Below are 14,064 nucleotides of genomic sequence, written 5' to 3'. Positions count from 1 at the left end.
ATTATTTGTAGACTTTTTAATGATGGCCATTCTCACTGGTGTGAGGTGGTACCTCATTGTTGCTTTGATTTGCATTTGTCTAATAATTAGCAATGATGAGCATCTTTTCCTGTGCCTATTGGCCATCTCTATGTCTTCTTTGGAGAAATGCCTATTGAGGTCTTCTGCCCATTTTTTGATTGGGTTGTTTGTTTTTTTGTTATTGAATTGTAGAAGCTGTTTGTATATTTTGGAAATTGTTGGTTACATCATTTGCAAATATTTTCTCCTAGTCTGTAGGCTATCTTTTCATTTTGTTTATGGTTTCCTTTGCTGTGCAAAAGCTTATAAGTTTGATTAGGTCCCACTTGTTTATTTTTGCTTTTATTTCTATTGACTTGGGAGACTGACCTACGAAAATATTGGTACAATTTATGTTGGAGAATGTTTTGCCTGTGTTCTCTTCTAGGAGTTTTATGGTGACTTGTCTTATATTTAACTCTTTAAACCATTTTGTGTTTATTTTTGTGCGTGATGTGAGGAAGTGTTCTAACTTCAGTGATTTACATGCTGCCGTCCAGCTTTCGCAACACCAGAAAACACAGATCTTCACAGCAGCTTTCTTCAGTCTCTCGATCCCCTCTCAAACTGTATTATAGACACAACATTGACAAGCTAATGGTATCTGTCAAATTGTTCAGAAACCGTAATTAAGGGAGATTATCCATGGGTGAGGTAGATAACTAAGGTCCCAGAACTTCATTACCATTAATTCAAACTAAAACATATATCGTTTTTAACAACTCTTTTTGGTAATAAAACCCTATTAATTTGATCTAATTCTATTAATTTTTTCATCTATATAAAGTTTACTTAGAACCAGAGAATCCACTGTGTTTGATTTTAGTACTCTCATTAAAAACATTTAATATATTTTTGCCAGTATTTTTTCTTTTCAGCCCTGGTGATTTATTTACATGGAAATGGAATTTTATATAAACCATATATATGTATAATGGAATTTTACTCAGCCATAAAAAGAATGAAATCTTGCCATTTGTAACAACATGGATGGACCTTGTGGGCATTATGCTAAGTGAAGTAAGGCAGACAGAGAAAGACAAATATTGTATGATCTCACTTATATATGAAATGTAAAAAAAAAAACAAACACAAACAAACAAAAAACGAGCTCATAGATACAGAGAACAGATTGGTGCTTGCCAGAGATGAGGGGCGGGCAGAATGGGTGAAGGGGATCAAAATGTACCAAAAAAACTTCCAGTTATAAAATAACTAAATCATGAGGATGTAATGTACAGCATAGTGACTACAGCTAATAATAATGTATTGCACACTAAAGTTGCTGAGAGTAGATCTTTCATCTCATCACAAGAAAAAAGTTGTAATAAGGACTCAACAAAAGTTTACTGTTATTATTCTTTCTTTGTATTGGTAAATATTTTTATGACATTAATAGTATCTGCATACCAAAAGAATTAATAATTTGGGCAATGAAAACTTATTTCACTGTATAATCATTCTGAGCATTTTAGCTTCAAAAAGATTTTCTATTTTACTTGGTATTTTGAATGTTTTCTGAAAGTCATTTTTTTTGATGAAGCTGATGAATAGTGAGTCACATTTTAATATGTTAAAATTGGTTGCAAAAATGAACAAGGGAACATTAGGAAAAGTGCAAAAATAAGGTGAGATTAAAAGGCATGTTTTTGAGTCCAGAGTATATTTGCCACACAGGAATCATTGCACCTCCTTGTACATATTTCAGTTGTTTTTTTTTTAAGTAAATAAGATTTACCTTATATATTAAGGTGCTGCTGTGTTGGGTGCATATATATTTACAATTGTTATATCTCCTTCTTGGATTGATCCCTTGATCATTATGTAGTGTCCTTCTTTGTCTCTTATAACAGTCTTTATTTTAAAGTATATTTTGTCTGATATAAGTATGATGCAAATAAACTTATGTACAAAACTTAAATAGACCTACAGACATAGAAAACAAACTTATGGTTACTGAAGGGGAAAGGTAGGGAGGGATAAATTAAGAGTTTGAGATTAACATATACACACTACTATATATAAAATAGGTAACCAACAAGGACCTAGTGTATAGCACAGGAAAACTGTACTCAATGTTTTGTAATGACCTATGGGGGAGGGGAATCTGAAAAAGAATATATAGATAGATAGATAGACAGATAGATTTATATATGTATAACTGAATCACTTTGCTGTATACCTGTAACTAACACAACATTGTAAATCAACTATACCCCAATAAAAAAGTAAAAGTAAAAATAAAGTAAATAAGATGTTGAGAAATATACTTTTTTTTTTTTTTTCATTATTATTTATTTATTTATTTATTTTTTTGGCTGTGTTGGGTCTTCGTTTCTGTGCGGGGGGTTTCCTCTAGTTGTGGCAAGCGGGGGCCACTCTTCATCGCGGTGCTCAGGCCTCTCACTATCGTGGCCTCTCTTGTTGCGGAGCACAGGCTCCAGACGCGCAGGCTCAGTAGTTGTGGCTCACGGGCCTAGTTGGTCCGCGGCATGTGGGATCTTCCCAGACCAGGGCTCGAACCCGTGTCCCCTGCGTTAGCAGGCAGATTCTCAACCACTGCGCCACCAGGGAAGCCCGAGAAATATACTTTTAATAAAATATCTTTGAATTTGAACACTTTTTAGGTGTAATACACCCATTTTCAGGAAGTACACTTACATACATTGAAATTTTAATTGACATAAAGCAAGCACACATTCTAAAGGAGCAATATTTCACTCCAGTCCCTTGCTCCAAGGCAATCACTGAAAACCATCCTTGCTTTTACTTTTCTCAGTGCCTGCATTTGTCGGTCTCCATTACTTATACTTTAATTCTTGCCAGTGCCTTTGACTCACACCAGGACAGACGAAATGTAGCTGGTTTTCTACCCCCGCCCCCATCATTTCTACCCACCCCACTCTAATATTTTAAATGAGATTACTGTGATTCATTTTCTATTGATAGCTTTGTAACTTTATTTTTTATCATTAAATGCTTTTATTTCATCACTAATTCTCATGTTAGAAATGCAAACATTTCCAGTTAAATACATACAGAATCTTCTATTTCTTGTTCCATAAACATTAGACATTAACTTGGGGCTCTTGACTACAAAATATGAGAATTTTACATCCTCCACCGTGGATTCCATCATTTACTCCCTTTCAGCTTCCCATGAGAGTCTCATACAGGTCCATCCACGTTGTTACAAACGGCAAGATATCATTCTTTTTATGGCTGAGTAAAATTCCCTTATACATATATATGGTTTATATAAAATTCCATTTTATATATACACACACACACACACACACACACCACATCTTCTTTATCCATTCATCCATTGATGGACACTTATGTTGCTTCCATATCTTGACCATTTAAGTGATGTTGCAATGAGTTTAGGGGTGCATATATCCGATGTCATTTTTTTTCTTGTAGAATAAAGTATAGCACAGCATTGCCATATACTCAAAATTGTCTTCTCTTACCATCTCCTTCACTCCCATCCACTTACATTCTCTTCGCAACATTTTCAATTCACACTCCAATCTCACTTTCTCAGCAAAAAGAAAAAAAATTACCTCTTATACCTACTGATTCATTCATGCTGAAAATTACGTTGCAGTTACTATCCACACAGATTTATGTGTGCTACTGTATTATCTTAATTGCTAAATAGATCCTGTTTTATAAGTCTGAACTCCTCTGCAGTGCTATATCCTCATGCTTTCTTGCACACCCCACAGTGCCCAATACCGTTCTGGACACTCAGTAAACATTCCATAGAGTTGTTGGATTGTAATTTAAAGATGAGGACACTCAGGCCTGTCATTTGTGATTAGGCTGAATCTTTTGTGTTAAGGTGAATCGTTAGTGTCTGTAAACACAGGTAGTTTGATCTTGAAGGGGATGCAAAAATAGGTGGCAGATTATTATACAAGGTTGTCATAGAGCAGCATTTCATCACTGACAGAGAATTTATGATAAGAATAAAGTCTTCTAAGGAAGAACATTAAAAATGCCTTTGCTGCACTTGGAGCTTATTAAACAATAGAAAAGGTGTATTAGCTCCTGCTCTAAATTTTTAAACAACAAGCTACATTCCCACTTTTCTCCAAAAAGCCATCTTTTGGGGGAGGGGATTTACTCCTGTTTTTCTATGGAATATTCCATTTGTTATTATATTAAAATAATATTCTTTTCAAGTCTAAATTTTAAAATGGACCTCTTGTAAAAGATAATTAAAAGCATTGAGAAATATTATTATTTATAAATAGAGGAAACAGTAGCACATATGTCTTTTTAAATATTTCTCTTCAGAAAATACAGCTGTCCTCCAATTGGTTGTCCCCTTTCCAGGTGTTTTTTTCCATTCACTGTTGTCAGTGTGTCACTTGTAAAACCCCTATGAAAGGCAGAACCCAGAAAGGAAAAAAAATACACTTTTTCAAAATTTTTCTCAAAAGAATACAATGTTTAAAAATATAATTTGTTAAAAAAAAAACTCAACGTTCATTGGAAATAAAGCATTGTAAGAAGTATCTTTGGATTTAAGGACAGCATTTGAAACTATGAAATTCCTGATGCATTTTTCATATGACTTCAATGTCGATGGCTTCTATCTACAAATCCTGGAATAAACTAAAAATTTACCCTTAGTATCATATTCCATCAACCCAAAATTTATCACTTAATAAAGTTACTATAAATCAATACAAAGAAGATGAGGTTTAATAAGTTTTAATATGCCCAGCAATCTATGACCACAAACATAGGTACGGAGACGCAGCCCAGCAGCACTTCCTGAGACAAATGGAGTTTTTCTGTTCTTCATTGTATGACCAGGTGATCCCTAGCCACGTGTGTCTCTTGAACACTTGAAATGTGGCTAGTCGAACTGAGAAAGTGAATTTCAGTTGTATTTAATTAGCCACATGTGGCCAGTAGATAATGTATCTGACGGTGCAGTCTTAGAGAAAAGGAGGACTTGGACACAGCAACAGTCAGTTTCCTAGCAGGAAACTCATTGTACAGTCAACAGGGTTTCACTGAAAAAAAAAAAAAAAAATAGTGACAATATATTGTGTTTCTGTGGCATGTGTAAAGTAAAATACGTGACAATATTGTTGTAAGGCTTTTACACTACACAAAAGCTATTATAAAGGATAGTTTTCAACAAATGGTGCTGGGACAATTGGATGTCCATAGGCAATAAAATTAACCTTGATGTATACCTCATATCTCATATAAAATCATATTCCTTAATATATCAATACAATGTAAAACTATAAAACTTCTATAAGAGGCTATTAGGAGAAAATACTTTTGTCCTTTTGTTAGGTAAGAAGTTCTTGAATATGATATAAAAAGCACACTCAAAATAAAAAAAGATAAATTGGACTTTATCAACATTAAAATATTTTAGTATTCAAAAATTTTTAACTGAAAAGACTCAAGGGAAAACCCATATATCAAATATTTATAAGGGTTAAGGAAATAAGAAAGGGAAGGGGAAACCCAGAGACTACAGCAGCAGGATGCCATTTCACCAGAGTTAACGGCCAGAGAGCCAAACGATGTTAGCACAACCCAGTAAGAGCTAAAACCCTGGAAGAGGGCTGCCCAGGAGAAGCTTTATTTGATGAGGAAAGTATCCACTGGAAAAACAATCTACTTCTAGCTACCTGCTACAATTATCCTACTTTGGCATCCCAAGTGGAGTCTAGAGGCTGGGGGACCTGACTGACATGGTCCACAGAAGTCATCCCTTCAGGGCACACACAGGGAAGAACAGTAAAAGCAAGTGGATTAGAGGAAATGCGCCTAAGATTCTACTCTCTTTACCCATCAGCTTCTGTTTTTGTCCTTTGATTAATTTCAGAAAAATGCGTTCCCTACTTAGAAGAAATACAAAGTCCCACAGTCACGGTATCTTTGCAGGGTGAGGCCAATCGTCAGTTAATCTTACCTGGATCTTAGATTGTACAGAAGGTCTAGGTATATAGCTGTTTTTCCAGAGCTTTTTCATCTTGATAAATGGTCAAAACTGCGTCTGGAGAAAGCTTGGGGGAAGATTTACAGTGTATGCTTGTTGCCATGTTGCATTATTTCAAAATAACCAAAACCTCCCTCCAAGTTAGTATACTGCAAGTCTGTAAACTGACTCAGGTCTAGGGTGAGGTTAATGGGTCTGTGAAACCCCAGTGGTATTTGATTCAAATGTATCCCCACCACACACAGATGCTTTATCTCATATTTTATTCAGAATCCTTGGTGAATACTCCCCTATGGGTAGTCTGGCTTAGTCCAATGTCACAATGTCTCTTCTTGCATATAACATCATTAGAATATTTTCCAAAACCCTCCCTTGGCTCTTGACAAATGAAATTATCAAAGATCTTGCAACTCCTTCGGCATATACAGTTTCTCCTTTCGGAAAAGACTATGCACTTTTTTCCCTCTGGTTAATACTCAGATATTAATCTCATTATGAGACCAAAGGCAATGAGGGGTGATGAAGATAGATCCTGAGAATTATCTGCATATTATTTCGAGGCAACCACCCAAATGAAGTCCCTGAAACATTTCTTTGCAAGGAAGATTAGTTCCCTCAGCTGAAGGAGCAGAGCTACTTCCACTGTCAAGAACACTGCAGGAGGGCTTTTAGATTCCAAATTTCAGCTTTGTCTGCTTTTGCCCAATGTCATGGCTCCACTCTTTCCCAACAAATTTTCTTTCCTTAGGAGTAAATGACTTGGCAAGTTGTGCATTTCAGCAACATTGCAACTTTGCATCCCCTGCAGTCAGACCCTGGATTTGATCTTCAGCCCTGTCTGCCCTATGCTGCTACAAATTAGGGATTATTTTAAGGCTGCTATTAAGGTTTTCTGGATCTCCACCTGTGACGTGAATTGAGAATTCAGGTTTTTGAACATATATTTATCTTTGTACTCTTCAGAACAGTCAGAAACAAACATCCCATCCCATAATCTTTGCAATAACCTTTTTTTTCTTGCCATAGCCACTAAGTGCCAAAGACAATTGATCACTAAATGGTTTGCACTCGGTCAGTAATTCATTCCACGTCACTCCAGTGAAAAACTGAAATCTGTGATGCTTCTCCGTCCGGTTATCAGTCACTCAAACATAGGAGAGGCGCCCTAGGCAGAGTCCCGCTCGTGGTACCAATTATTGTATCGGCTGGGGTTGCAGCAGGAAACAGAGGGCACGTTCCAAATGGTTCTAATACAAAGAATTCAAAGAAGACAGAGCTAAGTGAACCAAAAAGAGATGGTGAAGACAGGCAGTGGGGACTTGTGGTGGGAATCCGGAAGGGAACAGCCCGGAAAGCACAGTGCATCTGGAGAGATCTGGAACAGCTGGTGTACCACTCAGCAAATGCTCTCACTGAAGAGGAGAGCAGCTACTGTTAGAAATGCCATGGCACAGAGAAGGAAGACGGAGAGAAAAGGACCCTGGCCTCACTCTCCTCCCACCCTCCACTCCCTCCTGGTGCCCTGCACTTACAAACCCAGCCAAGGTCAGGGGATAAAGCAGTCCCACTGATGCGGTCTGTGCTGTATCTTAGGATGCAGAGCAGAGCAGAGAAGGGCAGAGCAGAGAAGAGAGAGAGGCCAACAGGAAATAATGGGCACAGACACTTAAAAAAAATCTCAGGCAATTGCAGAAAGACCAATATGTTACCTTCTCTCGTGACTACAGATTTTAAAATAAAACTTAGGGGAACTAACTAGTAAATGGATTTTGTAGTATAATCTAGATGGCATCCAAGAGCACCCTGTCTTGTTATATTAATAGCGCTTTAACTTGAAAACCACAGTGGCATTCTGTGATGAGTCCATTATTATTTATAAAATATTTGCATTTGGTATGTGCATTATTATGGTAAGCAAAAGTAACTGTAAAATGCAGAAGTTCAGTTTACCAGGAAATTCATCAATTATACAATTGTATATAAATGATAATAAGCATATGTATTATAATTTTTATTTTCTTTGAATGCCTTTATTGTCAGTATATAATTATGATTTAATTTGCTTTTCCAGGTTACTAATTATTTTGAACACTGTTTTATATACTTATCAATTGTATATCTTATTTGGTATGACATCCATTAAACTAATTTGACAACTTTATATTTGGTTGTTTGTCTTATTATTGAGTGATAAGAGATCTTTTTCATTTTTGCAATGTATAACTATGTCTAAATAGACAGAGGTTTATGTTTTAATATAGATATGCTAAAATAAATATAGATGTTTATAATCATATATATTAAAAATATAGAATTAATAAATAGTATGAATGAAAAGGTAAGCTGTGGAGTGGGAGAAAAATATGTATAATATGTTATTATATATTATTTATATATTTTGTTATAACAAAATATATATATGATATAATATTTTCTCCCACTCCATAGCTTACTTTTTCATTTATTTAATAGTATCTTTCAAACATGGTGGTTTTATTTGAATTAAATTTATCAAATGTTTTCCTTTTATATTCATGGCTTTCTTCAGGCAAAAAATATTTGCCTAACCCAGCATTGCAAGTTTTTCTCCTATGCTTTCTTTTAGAGACTTTATTGATTTAGCCCTTATACTTTGGTCTTTGTTCTCAGTTGGGTGAAATATTGTCTATGGTGTAAGCTAAGGATCAATGCGCATTTATTTCCAATTACAGATATTACAGCACCATTTGTTAAAGATATATAATTCTCTTTGTTGAATTAACCTGGCACGTTGTAGAAAAATCAGTTGACCACGGATGTGTAGGTATATTTGAAAACTTCCTATCTGTTTCCCTTGGCCCATTTGTCTATCCGTATACTAATACTGCACAGTTTTGATTACTTAGCTTTATATTAATATCTGGTAATCCAAGTTCCTCAGCTATGTTCTTATTCAAATATATTTCATGTCTTGTTTCTTTGCATTTTTATATAAACTTTATCATTAGTGTATCAATTTTTATACAAAATCTAGGATTTTTATTTTAATTGCATTGACTATAAATAAAGTTAGGGTGAATTGACATAATATTGATACTCTAAAAAACATAATATATCCATTTATTTAAATCTTCTTTATTTTCTCTCAGCAATAGTTTATAGTTTTCATTGTATAGCTCTTACATACACTTTATTTAATATATCCCTAAGTAATCTTGTTTTGGGATGCTATTGTAAATGGTGTTTGAAAATGATATTTCATCATTGTTTGTGTCAGTATGTACAAATACGATTGATTTTAGCAATACGGACTTTCAATTCTGTAATTTGTCTTAAGTCACTTAGTTCTAGTTGCTTTTTTGTGAGATTCCTGAAGCTTGTCTGCTTACCTGATCCTGTTTTCTAAAAACAAAGACAATATTGACTAGGAATTATGAATCATCTGGTCTTGTTTCTGATCACAGGGAAGAAAGCATTTGGTTTGTTTGTTTGCTTGTGTAACATTAAGTATGGTGTTTGCCAGAAACATTTCATAATATATATATAATAAACTCCACAGTGCATTGTTTTAAATAATCAATATTTAAGTAAAAATTTTTAATGAGACAAGAAATATCTTTTATAATTACTTATAAATATACCATTTCTAGCTCTCATCATGTCTCTGTGTGGATACAGATTTCCATCTGGTGTCACTTCTGCCTGAAAAACTTCCTTTAACGTTTTTTGTAATGCAGGACTGCTAACATAAATTTTATCAGTTATTATTTGTGTGAAAGTCATTTTTCCTTTATTTTGAAAGATATTTTAATTGGTATTTAACTTGACTAGTTTTTTTTTCTTCCAGATGGACTAAAGAGAAGTTGGTGTGATTCTCATTTTTCTTCTTTTGTATTAAACATGTCTTTTTCTCTCTAGCATTATTTAAGATTTTCTTTTAGTTAAAGGTTTTCAGAAATTTGAATTTGGTGTGCTTGGGTCTGATTTTCTTTATATTTCTTTAGTTTGGGATTTGATAAGCCTTTTATATCTGTGGATTTAATTATCATACATTTTAGAAAAAAATTTAACCATTATGTTTTAATTTCTGCCCCCCTTCTCTCTCTTTTCTTTCTGGCCCTTCATTTGCATGAGTGTTAAACTGCTTGATTTTCTCCCATATTTCACTCCTCTATTATTTTACAGTCTTTTTATTTTTCTCTCTGTGAAAAATTTAGATAATTTTTTGTTATGTCTTCAAGTTTACTTATTTTTTTCTGTAATGTCTAATTTGGTTTTGAATCTATTTAGTAAAATTTCATTTCAGATATTATATTTTTATATTTATAAGTTCCATTTGCTTTTTAAAAATATTTTCATTTCTTTCCTCCTACATTTGTTTTCCTCTGAGCCAATTTATAATAGCTATTATGATGACAGTCTGCCAACTCCATCATCTCCATAATTTCTAGATTTGCTACATCACTGACATTAATCCTGACTATGAATTATATTTTGCTGCATCTTTATATGTCTAATCATGTTTTATTCAATGCCAGACATTCTGAATATTCCATTGTTGAGAATCTGGATTTTTCTATCTTCCTTTAAAAAGTACAAAATTTTGTTTTAGCTAACAGTTAATTTACTTGAGGTTTAGTATGTTTTTTTTTCTAGAGGCTGGCTTTTAAGCTTTGTTTAGAGAACGTCTAGAAGAATTTACTCTCTTAAGATGTAATTTTCCAGGGATCTCTGCTGAGTATCCCACGATTCCACAAATTCTCTTCTTTCTCACTTGCTGGATCTTGAACCCTGTGTAGCCTCTGGGATTTGCTTGGTTTCTGGCTCTCAGGAAGTTGTTCTTTCATTCCTTCTTCTTGCAGAGTGTCACCTCATGAACATGCAGATTAGTGTGTAGCTAAAGACTCGAGGAGAAACTTCTACAGATTTCTGGAGCTCTTTCTCTGAGGTCCTTTCTGGTTCTTTGGTTCACAAATTTCAGCCATCTTCATTTCCCTCCATCTCAATCTGTATCTCCTCAGTTAAGATAAACAACCAGGTTCTGGTTTTGTTCTTCTTTGTACTAGAATCCAGAAGTTGCCTCCAGGCAGAAAACCAGAAAATTGTAGGAATCTTCTCATTGTTTCCCTTTTTAAAAAAAATCATGGATCTGTGTTGCCTGATTGTCCATTGCCTGGAAACATTCGTGTGATATATTTCCCCAGTTGTATATTTCTTTACAATTGTATATAGTTATATACAGTGGGAGAGAAAGCCTCAAACAACTGAGAGAGAAATCTCCCCACCATCACTTTTAATCTCATGTTGCTTGCTTCCTCATCCTATCTACCTTGCCTCTTGTATACCTTATTCTGTGATTTCCTTTCTGTTCCTAGGTGTTTGTAACTTAAATTATTTGAGTGCCCAGAATGTGTCATGATCTATCTTGTGCTTCACACATATTGTATAATCTAACCACATACTTTTTAACTCTATGTGCTGACCTTAGATGAAGTTATTAAATGTTTTCCTAGTATTCATCTCGTATAGACTCCATATAACAGCAAATGGTTGTCTTTATTTTAAAGTAATTTAAGGAATAAAATATATATTAGCCTTTTCTTTAAAAGAAAAATTAGATCAATGAACAATATGATTGCAGATGCATTGAACTCTCTATTCTTAAATGGAAATTTTATGGTCATTACTTTCTTTCATGTCTTATTAATTTGCTAATTGTAGCTATTTTTAGAAAAATGATCCTTGGGCAATTGCAGACTCTTTTACAACAGATGAAAAATCACCAGTTAATTTAAAAATTCTAAACAGAGATCTATGTTTTTATTGCTTCATTATATTGATGCAGTTTTATATAGTAGTAAACATTTTCTTAGGTAGTTGTTCTTCTGTGAAGGAAAGGATATCAAATTTTAAATTATGTAAAATGTTCATAACAGAATCATAGTTCAGATTGCATTTTATTTTCAAACCATTTATAGATATTTGTCCACTGTGTGGTCTGGGAATAAGTACTTCTTAATATTCTACTCAAGTGTTCTTTCTTCCTTGGTGGACTCCACAGGGACTAAAGATAATTTTTAAATTCCATCCAACTCAGTAATTGTATCAGTAAATATTCAACACAAATAATCCAATTTATTCTTTTTGGTAGTTTAGATGAAGTTGTTCGGTTTCTCTGTGTGTGTATGCAGACCTCTTAGGGGAGCGAATTAAGTTTGTTTTCTAAAATTTAGGTACTTAACGATTATTTGACATCCAGGGTGACTACCATCTATGAAAATTTTCAGGAAATAGTGTCTTGCCAAACGCTTATCTTTTCAGTTCAATGATTTATAATCTGGCATAAAAATAGTTTATTTTTTCCACCTTTTTAAAATTAATTTTCTAGATTTTTGACCTGTTTTAGTACTCTCTTGGTTCCACATTCTTGAGGAAATGACCTAACAGTATAGGAGCTTGTGATGGATATATTTGTTTGCCCACTACTATGAAAGTAAGACGTTACGATAGAATGCGTTGAGCTGGGTGTCACTGTTACTAAAGCTTTAAGAACATCCATTGACTGGCTTTGTGGTGTGGACTACAGGGATGGCATAACCAGGGTACCATGATGAATCTCATCAGCACTCACACATCAGTATCGTAGTTGTTCTCCATTCCATCAATCCGTTCTCTCTATTAACATGTTGTTTCAAAGGTGTTTGGTGTCAGGCAGAGTTATATTTAATCTTAAGTCTGTCATTGACTATATGTGGGAACCTGGGCAAGTCATACGCCTCTCAGAACCTCAGTTCCCTTCTCTGTTAAATGGGACAATTATTCTGCCTAGAAAGCTTATAGTGAGAGCCAAGTTAGGTAACGTATATATGCAGAGTGCCTGATACATTAATTGGCAGATAGTAGATGGTTCAACAAATAATAATTACTATTGTCATCATTGGTATTTTCTGCAATGTAATAATTCAGATGTATAATAACTGAACTGAGCTGCTGCAACCCTCTGATCATGAAAAGTTACATTGTATAAACTATAGGTACAAGGTGTATGCTATTTTCTTATAATTCTTAGTTTTTAAAGAGTGCAATTCAACTTAGCATACATATTTATGTTTAATCAACAAGTGGAAATAATTCCCTTTATGTATGAAATATTAGGTTTTACTGTTTGTTTGAATACTCCTTTCTTAGGTAGAGTTTGAAGGAACATACTCAATTATTTCTTCTTTTTTTAAAAATAGATTTATTTATTTATTTACTTATATTTATTTATTTATTTTTGGCTGCGTTGGGTCTTTGTTGCTACGCACGGGCTTTCTCTAGTTGCAGCGAGCAGGGTCTGCTCTTCGTTGCGATGCGCGGGCTTCTTATTGCGGTGGCCTCTCTTGTTGCGGAGCACGGGCTCTAGGCACGCGGGCTTCAATAGTTGTGGTGCGTGGGCTCAGTAGTTGTGGCTCATGGGCTGTAGAGCGCAGGCTAAGTAGTTGTGGCACACGGGCTTAGTTGCTCCGCGGCATGTGGGATCTTCCCGGACCAGGAGCTCGAACCCATGTCCCCTGCATTGGCAGGCGGATTCTTAACCACTGCGCCATCAGAGAAGCCCCTCAATTATTTCTTTAAAAAACTATATTTAATCTTCATTATTCTTTTAAGTATCAGTACATTTTTTGTGGTTGAAACATGTATTAAACTTCATCAAATATGAATGATTAACACTTGCTTAGTGCTTCCTCCACAACAGGCCGCATGCCAAGAAGTCGACATGCATTATTTCATTTATTTAAGTATTACCATAGAACTCCTGTTAATAATTAATGCTATTTAAAAATCTTACTGCCTTTGAAAGTTAAAAAATCTAGATGATCATTAATACTGTTAAAAATAAGAAGGTATTTGAATGATTACTGTGATGCTCTAATTTATCAGATTTTGGAGAGCAAATCATGAATGTCGAGAGCATCCTATAAGAATGATATAATGTCCATCTGATAAAGTTTTTGATTTATTCTTCTTAAAAAGTAGTCACAGTAATACTGTTTATTTAA

This window comes from Eschrichtius robustus, chromosome 4, assembly GCF_028021215.1.
Source record: "Eschrichtius robustus isolate mEscRob2 chromosome 4, mEscRob2.pri, whole genome shotgun sequence".
Taxonomy (NCBI): Eukaryota; Metazoa; Chordata; class Mammalia; order Artiodactyla; family Eschrichtiidae; genus Eschrichtius; species Eschrichtius robustus.
This window is presented reverse-complemented; position numbering follows the sequence as displayed.